The sequence below is a fragment of the Bombyx mori genome, chromosome 13, assembly GCF_030269925.1.
Source record: "Bombyx mori chromosome 13, ASM3026992v2".
NCBI lineage: Eukaryota > Metazoa > Arthropoda > Insecta > Lepidoptera > Bombycidae > Bombyx > Bombyx mori.
The window spans coordinates 6,593,730-6,607,759 of record NC_085119.1 but is presented as its reverse complement, the minus strand read 5'-3'; positions in this window follow the sequence as shown (position 1 = coordinate 6,607,759).

Genomic DNA, 14,030 nt, shown 5'->3' with positions numbered 1-14,030 from the left:
CCTAAGCCTGCTGCTAGTGTTAGAGCTAAAATGCAAAGGTTATTGGATCTAATGGATCCGTAAGGACGTGTCTAGGGCGTCGACGGTGACTGGCTCCTGCGTGATCAGGATTCGGGGAGTAGTTTTGAAGTCGTCGTGGCCTAAAGGATAAGACGTCCGGTGCATTCGTATGTAGCGATGCACCGGTGTTCGAATCCCGCAGGCGGGTACCAATTTTTCTAATGAAATACGTACTCAACAAATGTTCACGATTGACTTCCACGGTGAAGGAATAACATCGTGTAATAAAAATCAAACCCGCAAAAATTATAATTTGCGTAATCACTGGTGGTAGGACCTCTTGGGAGTCCGCACGGGTAGGTACCACTACCCCGCCTATTTCCGCCGTGAAGCAGTAATGCGTTTCGGTTCGAAGGGTGGGGGTAGCCGTTGTAACTATACTGAGACCTTAGAACTTATATCTCGAGGTGGGTGGCGCATTTGTAGATGTCTATGGGCTCCAGTACCACTTAACACCAGGTGGGTTGTGAGCTCGTCCATCCATCTAAGCAAAAAAAAAAAGAAAGGCAGCGGCGGCAACGATAAGGCGATTATCATGACGGATAACGTTATCGAAGTAACGTTCCGACGCTGACTTCATATGTTTTCGGATCGATTCGAGGTCCAGGTCGTCGTGTAAGTCGACGTTCCTCATGAACCACGGAGTTCCGACGGCTAATCTGCAAAAACGAGATTGTAGGGATTGGAGGGTGTATATGTGCGTGCGGGCCGCGTGAGCGAATACCTACCATACTCGCGTAAGTCATGACGGGCCTTATGCAAGGCCTTGTAAAGTGTCACCTTGTTCCGAAGGGACATTTTACCCCGCTTATAGATCACGGGGTAGAGTCTGCCGAGGATAAACGCGGCACGGTTGCGGACTGATTTTATATGTGGGCGGAATGTCATGGATGCATGCAGGGTGACACCTAGGTATACTTGATCTTCCTGGCCTAGGGTATGAGTTGGCCGAAGAGGGCGATCGGGGTTGTGAGATTCCCCCTCCTAATTCGGGATGAAATTAGTGTTGAATTTCTCCTTTGAAATAGCACCGCAGTACTATTCCCTAGGTTGATGTCTACGCGCCATTTTCGGAACCACAGTCCTAGGGCTACGGCTGCGCCCTGGATTTTCTCGCGATTAGGGACTTGTTTCTACTTGAATAGTAAACAGCCGTGTCGTCGGCGAATAAAGCTAACTGGATCGGCGGCGACCGGGGAATATCGTAGACGAATAAACTAAATAGGAGCGGCGAGAGGAGCTCTGCGGGACTCCAGCCGTGAGCGGTTGCGGGGAGGAGCGGGTTCCTTCGACTCGATAGGATGGTAGTACTTACCTATGTGGACACATAATACATATGCGCCACCAGTGCATATTACGCCTTACAAAGTAGTAAACGCTCATGGGACGAGCAAATCTAATGAATTGTTTTTCTATTTGACTAGTCTAATGGAGATTCTAGTATGAGCTCAAGACTCCGGTAATTATTTAACAACAAGTTACCTATAGGCTCGTTCACTCATAATCGCAAAAAAATATACATAGCTACTTCTCCATCATCTATCCGTAGTAGTATCTACTGTTTAATTTATTTTCGATTGGAAATTGCGTGGTACTGATAGATTTCAAAAGGACATATCCACAGATCATACTGTGGACATATCCAACCACAATTCTGCATATTTTTGCTGCGAAGCGATGCGTTTTGTTAGTCGTTATTGGAAGGCAATGAAGGTCTCTGACCCGCGTCTGAAGGTCAGCGGCGGCATTCTCGTTGAAGTGTCCCAGGCCTACCGAGGTTGGTCATAATTTCGTCTTCCCATGGATAATATTACAAGTTTAGTTATCGTACGACCGTCGCGTTTATTGAACAAAACTGCGCTTGCACCGGATGTCGTCCGTATTGATTAAAACGCCGCAAGTCATTGATCAAACTAAAAATAAGATTTATTAATGGACTCATGGTTCAAAACTAATTGGTTCAGTTTCGTTCATAAATTCATATATTTCGCTCTTCCATGTTAGTAGTATCCGAAACGACTAGGTACCACCATTCCCTCTATTTTTGCCATGAAGCAGTTATTCGTTCTGTTTCGTTTTTTAAGGACGATTCAGCGGCTATTGTATAAAATTGTGATTTCGAACTCATATGACAGTGTGATTTTCAGCATCAAATTGTGTAGTCTATTGTTTCCGATAACCGCTTAGTCAGGTATTCGCTCAAGTCGGCCATGAGCTCTTCCGCCCATCAAGTACAATAAAGAAAGCGATTACATTTTGTTGTAATAATTGCCTCGAAATGTTTGTTAGCGCTTTCTTAGTTAAATGACAGACCTAAATAAGTACCTTTTGTTGAACAAAGCATGCTAACGGACGATTTTAAAATGGTTTCTCCGTTGCACAGAGTTATATAACTGTACCTAAACATAATTTGTTTATGATTTTTAAAGCTAAAGAAAAGCTACATTAAAATATTCTATTGAGTTCGTTTATCCATTCCTAGCTTACGCTAAAATTTAATCTAGATATTATAAGGGCGGTAATAAATTAATCATTGTAATTTGCATATTATAAATCAAGTTTAATTGAATTCTATTTTTAATTAGTCTGTGTTCGGTTCTAGCTTACATAAGAATCTTTCTCCTCGAATTCCGAACATGAGCCGCGACCTACGACGTTACTGAACCAGGCCGATGTGTGCGTTCGGCGTTCGTTTATTGACACGTACGCCTGGCTTAGTGCACTCACACAGTCACATTTCTGGGAAGACGTTCCATTCATAATTTTAACAACCACTCATTATACTCAGCTCGGAACGAGATGGGAAATATAGCCCTAAGGAATTAAAAAAAAAACCTTATCAACTCAATGCGGCGTGTTTGTGTCTACTTGGTACAATAAAATTATATTCTTTGAGTGTATTCAGCGCCGTCTATATCGCTTCGAATTCCAATCTAGCACGCGCAATCTTTAATTTTACTTTCTGTTTTCGGTACTAGGAGCACACCTTAGTACACTATTAATTAAGATACGAATAACACAGAAATATCTCCTACTCAAACGAGAAAACCAATTGAGCTATCATCAAAGTAGAATTCGATGTATTTACCGTCTAAGCAGTTTTGTCATTACTTCGTGTGTGGTACGCGGAGGTGCATTCCTTCATTATCTTTCCTCTCCAATACATATACAAAGGCGTGCAGATAAATGGAATGCGATTAATGAATAATGAACAAAAGATTCATTTCATAATGCTCAATGTACCCGTATTACCTGGCTTAAGCCTTTGGTAACTGACGCCTTCACACTAAATAATAAATAAAAACAAAAGTGTTTTGTGTTTAAATTACGGATGTTTCTACTATCCCAAAAATGATATACATACATATATGAATTATTATTATACTATACCAAACTAGAAAATTCAAAGTAGTTTTAGTGTGGTAAAATCAAAATAGTAACACTGATTTTTAGACTTTGATTTGCGAGACTTCCATTAAAGTTAAGTAGGTATGACAGTCCCCCAACATTCCTGAACAACAAAGCCATAATACATCTACGATTAAAAATAAAACCTTCTTCGAAAAACGTACATATATATTCATTTTACTACAGAAAGGTCAGAAAAGTTTCTGCCGGGGCCCTATGATACCTTTTTTCCAAGTGCTATTGATAAAAACTTGGCGTCCCATTAACAATAAGATCAAAACTAGCCGCGCGCCACAATGGCCAGTGAGCCCAGATCAGCCTCCGACCGCTCCGGAGATGCTTCCAGGAATCGTGCCCTTTTAAAAGATTCAACTCATGATGGACCAGAATTTGTTGGCGAACTAGTATTTCTACATCACCCACTTCGGTCTTGAAGCTCGGTACATATTAGGTCTACTTTGACTACGCAATGTTTGTTAACAAAAACAAATATTCCTGTTAAGTACGGTAAATATCTTCTAAGTATATAAAAATGAATTGCTGTTCGTTAGTCTCGCTAAAATCGAGAACGGCTGGACCGATTTGGCTAATTTTGGTCTTGAATTATTCGTGGAAGAAATATGAAAATGCTTGGAATTAAATAATAATAATAATAATTTTGTTTTTCCTTTGATGTGTCCCCCGTCGGACGGATTCCTTTTGTTTTAAGTTTATTTTAAACAAAAGTTTAGGTATTTTATTTATCGATTGAGGCACTACGAAGTCTGCCGGGCTAGCTAGTTTCTTATAAAGTTCGAAGCGTTAAATTAACGTGTTTTAAATGAATGCAAACGCGATACCACCAAAACGTATCAATTCATTTCCTGTGAAGACTATAAATAACCTGTTGCTATGGAACTCTTCATGTGCACAATGTGTCTTTTGTGAAAAGCGGTAGTGTTGACGCAAAAAATCATGACAACTACACAAAGGTAATAAGATGATTTGATGCGGCCATTAGTGAATACCACCCGACTGCTCCCACGCTCAATTGTGTACTTTGGGTTTGTTGTAGCAGCGCCCAATAACTTTATGTTAAATAAAAAAAACTACATATTTGATGTTCACAATTCATCGGTTGACCCGAGATTATTGGACATCCAGAAGAGTTTGGTAGACAATAACTATTGCTTTTTTTTTAAAATGGCTTAATGGGCATTGTAACGTTGCGGGGTTCATATCCCATGCCATGGTGGGACGGTGAAGCGGTCTTATCAAATCGCTATCAAACGCCCGGTACATTTAAAAAAAAAAATAATTCCAAATCATCTCCAGATTAAAACAAAACGTTTCTATGAAACTATACTAAAGTAAAAGTAATATTTTTTTTAAGTTGATCGTAAGTAACGACAAAGGAGTCTTGGTAATCTTCACCGACAGGGTAAGACTCCCCGCAAGCCACGGTTTATTAATAACGAATGCGCTCTAATGTTTCATGTGGTATTAGACAATGTAATAAGTTCCAAATAACGGGTTTCGTGCATTTACTTGTTAAAATTAACACATACCACAAATGGCTTTTAATTAGGAGCTAAAATGGAAAACATATTTACGATATCGCGTCGACATAACGGTTTTTGTTTAACTGAATATTACGATTTTGTTCCCCCGATGAACGAGCTGAAACTTAAAGGACACGAGACTATTTTAGTTGAGAAAGTTTATGTGTGTTGTAATAATGTAAACGCAATCATACACATATGTATGTGTAATATAACGTATGGTATAGCTAACAAGATTCCTTGTGACTATGCAAACACTTGTGCGTGCCCGTAAAATTTATAACACAAACATACATACCTACATACTATGTATATTACGCCCGCGCCGTGGCGCTCGTCGGAAACGTTGCCTTCTTATTTCTTTACGTGTTTGTATGCATGCACGCACATAACAACATCTCTCTAGATCGTTGTTTTTCATTTCCGAGATTATCATGTTCATTTTATGAACAGTGATGTCGACCCTATGTTTTTTAATAAAAATTTATGTTCCTTCCAAAGTCTAGAATAACCGCATACTACCTACAAAACGGTTCTAAATTGACCGGATCAGAAACCATTCTCTCTGGTGAGACTAATTTTCTGTTTCGCAAAAAGCTTACCTAGAAACAGCAGTTGCTTATTTTTTAAAGATTAGAAATTAGCTCACTGTCCACTACGTTCCTCCACTTTCTCCACCTTAGGGGTCTCAATTGTGCTATGTAAGTATAACAGCCGTCCCATCCTTCGAATCTGAGTGCATGTCTGGTTCCTACCCCTTTGGATTCGCAGTACCACAAGTACGGAACAAGGTGATACTTTACAAAACTTGCATAAGGCCCGTCATGACTTACGCGAATGTGGCGTTCGCTCACGCGGCCCACACACATAGATACCTCCAATTCCTACAGTCCCGCTTTTGCAGGTTAGCCATCAGAGCTTCGTGGTTCGTGAGGAAGTTGACCTGCACGACGACTTGGTCCTCAAATCTATCCGGAAATACACGAAGTCGGCGTCGGAACGGTACTTCGATAAAGCTATGCGTCATAATAATCGCCTTATCGTTGCCGCCGCTGACTACTCCTTGAATCCTGATCACGCAGGAGCCAGTCACCGTCGACGCCCTAGACACGTCCTTACGGATCCATAAGATCCAATAACCTTTGCTTTAGACGCCTTCAGTTCTCACACTAGGAGCAAGGTTAGGGACCCGGGTAACCGTACTTGTAGAACTCGGCAAAGAGTTCGACGTGCAACCTAACCCTTGCATCAGCCCGTTAAGTTTCTCGTCGGGTCTTCTCAGCGGGTTGCGATTCCGATCCAGTAGTAGATTTATTCACGAAGCAGCTGCTCTTGTGTTGTTAGGTCTCCTGCGGAGGCGCTCAGGCAGCTGTTAGCAAGCCCCACCCCTCCTGGCTGAGCCTTTGCTCGCCCACCTGTCTTGGTGATACTAGAAAGGCCTCCGGGCCACCAGTAATACTACAATCATAAAAAAGCACCACAAGTAAATAACGATTGCAATAAATTTATGTGATTCTCAAACACAAAGACGTCACCGGTGAATCGGTCAACCAGCCTGTACTAATCTAAACCAACCCACAATCAACATTAAAAAACACAACTGACATAGGAAACTTCTTTATTACAAGTAATTTGATATATAGTATTTGAAATGAACTATTTGTAAAGTTTAACAGTTTCCGATAAACAAGGCTTTCAAATATTTGTCTGCAAATAAAATTTCGATAGGTTAAAATTACATATCGTTGCCTAATACCGTACACGTATATCAATGGTTTATCGTTACATTTTGACCCATGCAACCAAACGCCGGCCAAATGATAACCACATGAGAAACTGACACCGCGTCCATCGATGGGAACTAGGCGATGGTTTTTACATGGACATTGATAATGCGAGTCCAGTAAAATCAAGATTATTTTACGTAAAGTCGATCAGTTGCCGCCGAAGAGTCTCCAGCCAGCCATATATTTGTCAGTTTCATTTATCATTGTCAATAAACTACGTCTGTTCCCACGATAGTAATCTGAATACCGTATAAACGTTTGATTTACACGTCCTAGGAAAGAATGCAATTCCGCGTATAGCGTACCTACGTATTGCACATAATGTTCATAACTTTCACAACTTTCACACCTTTCGTAGAGCTTATTTGACTAAATTGTATATAGAGACAAATAGCGTTTATAAATATATGAGTCTGCGATCCACCTATCGATCACCGGAGCTCATTTTAAGTCATAACATGAAAGTTTCAACTGTACTATAGCAAAGGCAGTTCCTATTTTTGAAAAAAGCAAAGCTGTGCTCTCTCTTTCAGGCTAAACACATGAATATTTCGTGAGAGAATATTTTTTTACTTCTTTCGAAGACATACCACATGGCACAATTTATGGTGGGTGGTTATTATCGCTCATTGACAAAAGCATAGACTGGAGACTCCTTGACTCCTTACAAATCATGTCTGATGAATACACGCTATAACCCTAATTTTATGTTAATTTTATTATTATCATTGCTTCATAGACAAACTCGTAAGCCAGCGTCATGTAGGTACGTATTTTTCGGTAAATCATGCCATAATGCAAATCAAGGTATAGTTGTAAAACTGAACAGGAGTAAACCGGTCGAAAGCATTATTAGACAGTGAATACTGTCTTAAAATAATTGGATAAACCAAATTTTGTAGTTTTAAGAATTGGATTAATTAATTGATCAGGATATAAGCATACATCGAAACTTTAAAATTAGGTATTCTTATATTTTACTTTTAAGACGCTGAATTGAAACTTCTGTATTCAGCGGTCCCACGCTTAGATTTCCTGTATTGTGTAAATAATGTTAATATCCAGAATCTCAAACATATAACAAAGAAACCAACAAAGACCCGCAATCGAACCTGAAAACTATGGTAAATTAGTCAAGGCTGCCAGCTGCAAATGGGTAATCGATAAAATAATCACAAACTAAAAATCCTATTCTATCTGTTTATTACGTTACTATCCTGTGGAACTGTTTACATTCTAATTTAAAGCCCATATTGATAATTTAGATAGTTTTGTGTTACAGCTATGTTACACAATAATCACATAATTATAAATCCCACTCTACAATGTCTGGTACTAATGCTCCGACAATAACTGTAGCGAATGCATGACACGTGACCACTATTTGCCGCCGTAAAAGTATCAGCACACAACCAATTATAACATTTACTTTATGTTCCAATTGAGTCATTTCGCGGCCACCCTATGCGGGCCTTATTCGCAGAGTGCACGGGACTCGCAATTGATGGGAACCGCACCCAAATTAACGGTATTCTTCAAATCGTATAATATTTAATAGACTTTATTGGGTCTTGTCGATAAGAGTCGGGAAGGCGGCGAGACGGCTCGTATCCGGTCCCCGATACTGTGATAAACTCAATACCGATTATGCAAACAAAGTATGAATGGCCGTGTTATCATTGAATCAACAGCGAGAAAAAAATCATAAGGTGCTTCAACCCGTTTTCTGGCTACGGTCGTTTCAAGACGCACGGCATTTTTCAAAAGGAAAACGTAATTTTTTTGTTTTTTATCGATTCAATGTAGGAAATTCAATAGTTATACACTTTGAGAAGGCGGCACAACATGAGAACTTCTTGTCGTGGCCGCTGGGAATACCCGATTCTGTAGACCGAATGGTAAATATTCGACGTCGCCCAAAACACGTCATTATGGATCCTCCCGATCCATTAACGGTGCTTTTAGGTACCACAAGCACCGGTGACCGTCCTCGTCGATACCGTCGCTTGCGACAAAAGGCTCGACGAGTGAATTAACCCATAGACACAGCCCACTGAGTTTCTCGCCGGATCTTCTCAGTGGGTCGCGTTTCCGATCCGGTGGTAGATTCTGCGAAGCACTGCTCTTGCCAGGGCCAGGGTTAGCAACACTCCGGTTTGAGCCCCGTGAGCTCATCTACATTTTAAGGCGAAGCTAACATAGCATCTCAAGGCTATCAGCATAGGTAGGGAAAAAAATTAATAGTTATATTACATTTCTAAAACTATTTGGGGAGGCCCAAGCTACAGTCAAGCATACAGAACTAAATGAGTCCGAAGAACGACTATTAGTGAACCGCTGAAGAACAGGTAATATTCCGTGCACAATAGAACAATGATATCTGGCGCCAGCGTGTCGTGACAACAGACAACACAACAACACAACCGTCCCGTTGCGGTACTCTTCCGACTAATTGCCAAATCCTTGGTCATTGTCCGGCAGGTATCTTCCACCATTTTTATACCAAACAAATGTGAAGTAATATAGCAGGAAGCGTTTCTCTCTTGACTTTAACAATAATCCCAGAACAACACAATGGTCCACGTACATACTACTTTGCTAGTATGAATTGTGGACAGGTTGATCCCTGTTAGGTAGTATTTTATTTGTGCACAATAGCTTAAAATATTGTTTTTGAAATAAACGGTTGATAGGTACCTTAAGGAAAGTAAAATATTCTTTAAAACTGACTCTGAAAAAAGAACTATTGTCGACTCTAAGACAGTCCTCCGAGCTTACGTCTCATGCAAATTACGTTTTTTGTTTATTTCAACATTATCGTTGTCCCGTTTTAAATAGTAAATAAATATATAAGTTGCCTGTACTTCAAAGAAGACCCTGATATTCGGTTTGGAGTAAATGTTTTTTTATAATATTTCTTTCACGATCTAAATGTTTGCAAGCATATTATTCTTTAAGAAGCTTACATTCGAGGAGAAGATGTCAGTGCCAATGGATAACCTCCTTCTTTATTCAATTGCCCCGCTGCCTTGATCGTATCATGGCTATGACTATCTCTCTGATAATCCACGCTACAGCAATTTTAGTCTACATGCACAACTTCCTAAGCAATAGTATTCGCAGCCTTCCGAAATAGATAGTGTTCTCCATTCATAAAAAAAAACAACATATATAAAGTTTCACAAAATTCTGCGAATTTAAATGTGATTAAAAACCATATTAAAGTTTTAAAATACATTTGTGTCGATAATTTTAATTTACTAACTTCCGCTTAAAATTTTTAGTTATTTATTTATCTTCGAAACATTTTTTGTGCATAAACTGCGATTCCTTGAAGTGCACAAACCCATGAATGAACTTTAAGCCCGTCCTTTTGCATAAGACAATGTACAGCGGCATGTGGCCCAAAGGGCGAGAGGCACATGTGCCATACGCACTCATTCATTTTTGCTATTAATGATCCATTCATTGGTATTGTCTTGCACATGCACCGGAAACGGCAACGCCAAGGTCCAACCACACACAACGACAAATTAGCAGAAATGTTTGTTGTGTGCGGCTGATAACATGCGTCGTCGTCGTCTGGAACAACACTAGCGTTTTGTTTTAAAACAGCTGCGGAGCTTTGATATTATAATCCAAACGCACACTGAAATTTGAGTCATCTTCGTATTTCATTTGTTAACTTTATTGGACGGCGAAAGGCTAAATCCGATTAACTAAATTGTTAACGTTTTTGGTACCTGACGAATTTTTTGACAATGTTAACCGTTGAAGTTTGCGTGCCTAGTTATAAAACACACATTTTAATATTTTCATGACTAGTTTGATATATATTTTATACATAATTATATATTTTTTTGTAAACCTACGAACAATAAAGTATTTTTGATTTATAATCAATGAAATAGGTATGTTAATTTAGTGGAGCAGTTCGAGATATTTTACTTTTCTAATTTCTAATACATACTTGTTAATGGTAAATGTTGGAATTTAACTAAAGGAACTATCACGTATTCTTTTAAATAAAAAAATTTCAAAGGGCTTGTTCGATATAAAAATGTATGAGTAATTACAAAAATGGAAGACAGAGTAGACAATTTCACCTCTACGGCTATGCATTGTTTGAAAACTGCTCCAAGATATAAAAAAAATTTATTAATCAACAATTTTAGTGGTGGTAGGACCACTTGTGAGTCCGCACGGGTAGGTACCACCACCTTGCCTGTTCCTGCCGGGAAGCAGTAATGTGTTTCGGTTTGAAGGGTGGGGCAGCCGTTGTAACTATACTGAGACCTTAGAACTCATATCTCAAGGTGGATGGCGGCATTTACGTTGTAGATGTCTATGGGCTCCGGTAACCATTTAACACAAGGTGGACCGTGAGCTCGTCCATTCATGTTAGCAATAAAAAAAAATCGTCTAGGGGGAAAATAACTTACTTTCAATTGGTGTTAAGTAAAACTACGATATATGCCTACACGACCTCAGTTTCTTTCATGTTATCATAAAAGATAAAAGAAAAAAAAGGTTATATGTGGACGTGATCTGTGGTTCGTGTTCGGTTGGTTGATAATACGTCATTTGTGTTGTCTCTTATTCTACCGCCTAACCGTAATGTATTATGGTTCTTATCGATAAATAAACTCGAGCGCCGTGACTTACTTTGCCACATTGTACATTTAAACTGTTTACTACAGTTTGAGCTTGCCAAATAAAACGTAAAGTAGCTGACGAAGTAGAAACTTTATAGAATTTCCGAAAGCTTTCATTTTTCATGTTGTTCATAGAACCGTGACATGGACATCGAATGAACTAAAACATTCTGGATCAAACTCCGACTTCAAAATTCCTATGCTAACAAACATAAGCCTGAGCAATAAATTCGAAGGATGGGAGGCCATGGCCAGGTTTTGTGACCTGGTAATGGCGTCCCGCGAGGCTGAGGAGCGTGAAAGGGAGTGGGATCCCTCTTCAGCACCTCAGCGCAGAAGGCGGGGTGGCCGGCGCGGGCGTGAAGCTTCCGCTCAGCCCCCGTAGGGACTATCAGGTGGCGGGTGCGGGGGCGCCCGGTACTCGACCGGTGGTGGGGCGGTGCAAGGTGGATCCACATTCCTAAGGAATTCCTAAGGAATATGGATCTCCATGATGACCTGGAGCTTGACTCAGTCACTAAGTATTTACAGTCGGCATCATAGCACCACTTTGAGAAGGCGGCAAGACACGAAAACCCACTTGTCGTGGCCGCCGGAAATTACATACCCGGTCCTGCGGACCGAATGGTAAACAGTCAACGTCGCCCTAAACACGTCATTACGGATCCTCCCGATCCATTAACGGTGCTTTTAGGTACCTCAAGCACCGGTCATCGTCCTCGCCGAACCCGTCTAGCGATGTAGGGCTCGACGAGTAAATTAACCCATAGACACAGCCCACTGAGTTTCTCGCCGGATCTTCTCAGTGGGTCGCGTTTCCGATTCAGTGGTAGATTCTGCGAAGCACTGCTCTTACTAGGGCCAGTGTTAGCAACACTCCGGTTTTAGTCCCGTGAGCTCACTTAAACGTCAAGGAGAAGCTAAAATAGCCTCTCAAGGTTATCAGCATAGGTAGGGGAAAAAAGTGGCCCTGGGATTGCTATCGTCCATGAGGAGGACAAATTCAACGAGAAAATCCTTGAATAAACCCATCCTAAGCGATCGTATAATAGCTAAATACAAAATCTTACGTCGAGTAATCGGAATCCGAAGGTAAGTTAATCGTAAAACGATCAGAAACTGGAACGAGTGCAATGGCTAAAACTGTAATAAGACCTCAGTGTCAAAATCCCCAAATTCCAGATGAATCTCCAAATGATCAGTTGAAAGACGTTCACCGATAAGGTCTATTACTCAACTACTTTATCAAATCATACCTGCTGACTGAATTCTTCTAATGCATCATCTCCGTTTAAATTATCTACGGAACTATAGCCGACGATACCACTTTTTACCTTGAATCGGAGCCAAAAGACGGTATTCTGATGCATTCCGTAAAGTAATATCATATGAGATGCATCGTAAGTGACCTGATTCAGGTAAACTATAGATATTAATGGATTTCAAGCCATACTTATTTGTACAAAGCTCATAAACCAACAATGATTTTTATAGTTAGTGCAGTGTGCATTTCTGAAGTTTCAAATAATGTCGCATCCAATAATTCAAGTAAATTTTCAGGTGGTAGCATTGAAGTAATACAAACGATGTGGATGTAGTAATTTTTAAGTTTTTAAATCGTGTAAGCTGCCATCCACAATAAAAAAAGAGGCTGAAGTCCTCTTTTTTTATTTCACAGACCGAAAGCCATAAATCACAATGTTGTATAATATACAATAATTAGTGTAATGTATGGGCTTACAAGACCTATCAGTTTCAAAATTGTAATATTATAAATATCAATTGAGTTGTTATAAACAATATGTTTGCAAGCCCTGGAATGTGGAAAAAATAGGCAGCATGGTGACAGACTTTTCTTTTGATTTGCCTACCTATCTGCGAATAGCTTCAAGGGGCTATTCTGGTTTTACCATGACTAGTGGGCGAACCTACCGAACTCAACCTGAAATAATTTACTAACATCTGCCTTAGCAAGATCAGTGCTTCGCTGAATCCGCTACCGGATCATAATCGCGACCCATTAAGAATCCGGCCAGAACACAAGGTGCTGTGCCTTATGGATTAAGTTGCACCATAGCCGGTGCTGTGAATACCTAAACACACCGAGATGAATCGAGAGAATCCACACAATCCACAATATATGTGGAGCAACCGCGGTTATTCGCTATCGCGTCATAAGGGTCGCGGGCGTAGTTTACAGCGGCCGCGATAAGGGGGTTATCTTGTCGTGCTGTCTTACCCAAGAAGCCTTTCGACGCTGTCTTCACTTACTTAGGAATCGGTTCTAAGTGTGAGTCGTTGTGAAGATTTAAATTCCTCCAAAATAATGTTGCTACTACACTATCCTACAAGAATGGGGTTGTATTACTTTTAGGGTGTTTTTGTGGGTGCGGGCCGCGTGATCGAACACTGCAATTCCATAAGTCATGATAAGAATGTCGCATTGAAGTACGTATCTTAAGTCTCGTTAAAAATATATATGTATGTAAGTTTAATAAATAGTGGAAATTATCAGTTTGCGTAATTACTAGGCACGGGTGGGACAGTCAATATGCATGCAATACAATTAAATTTTCGAC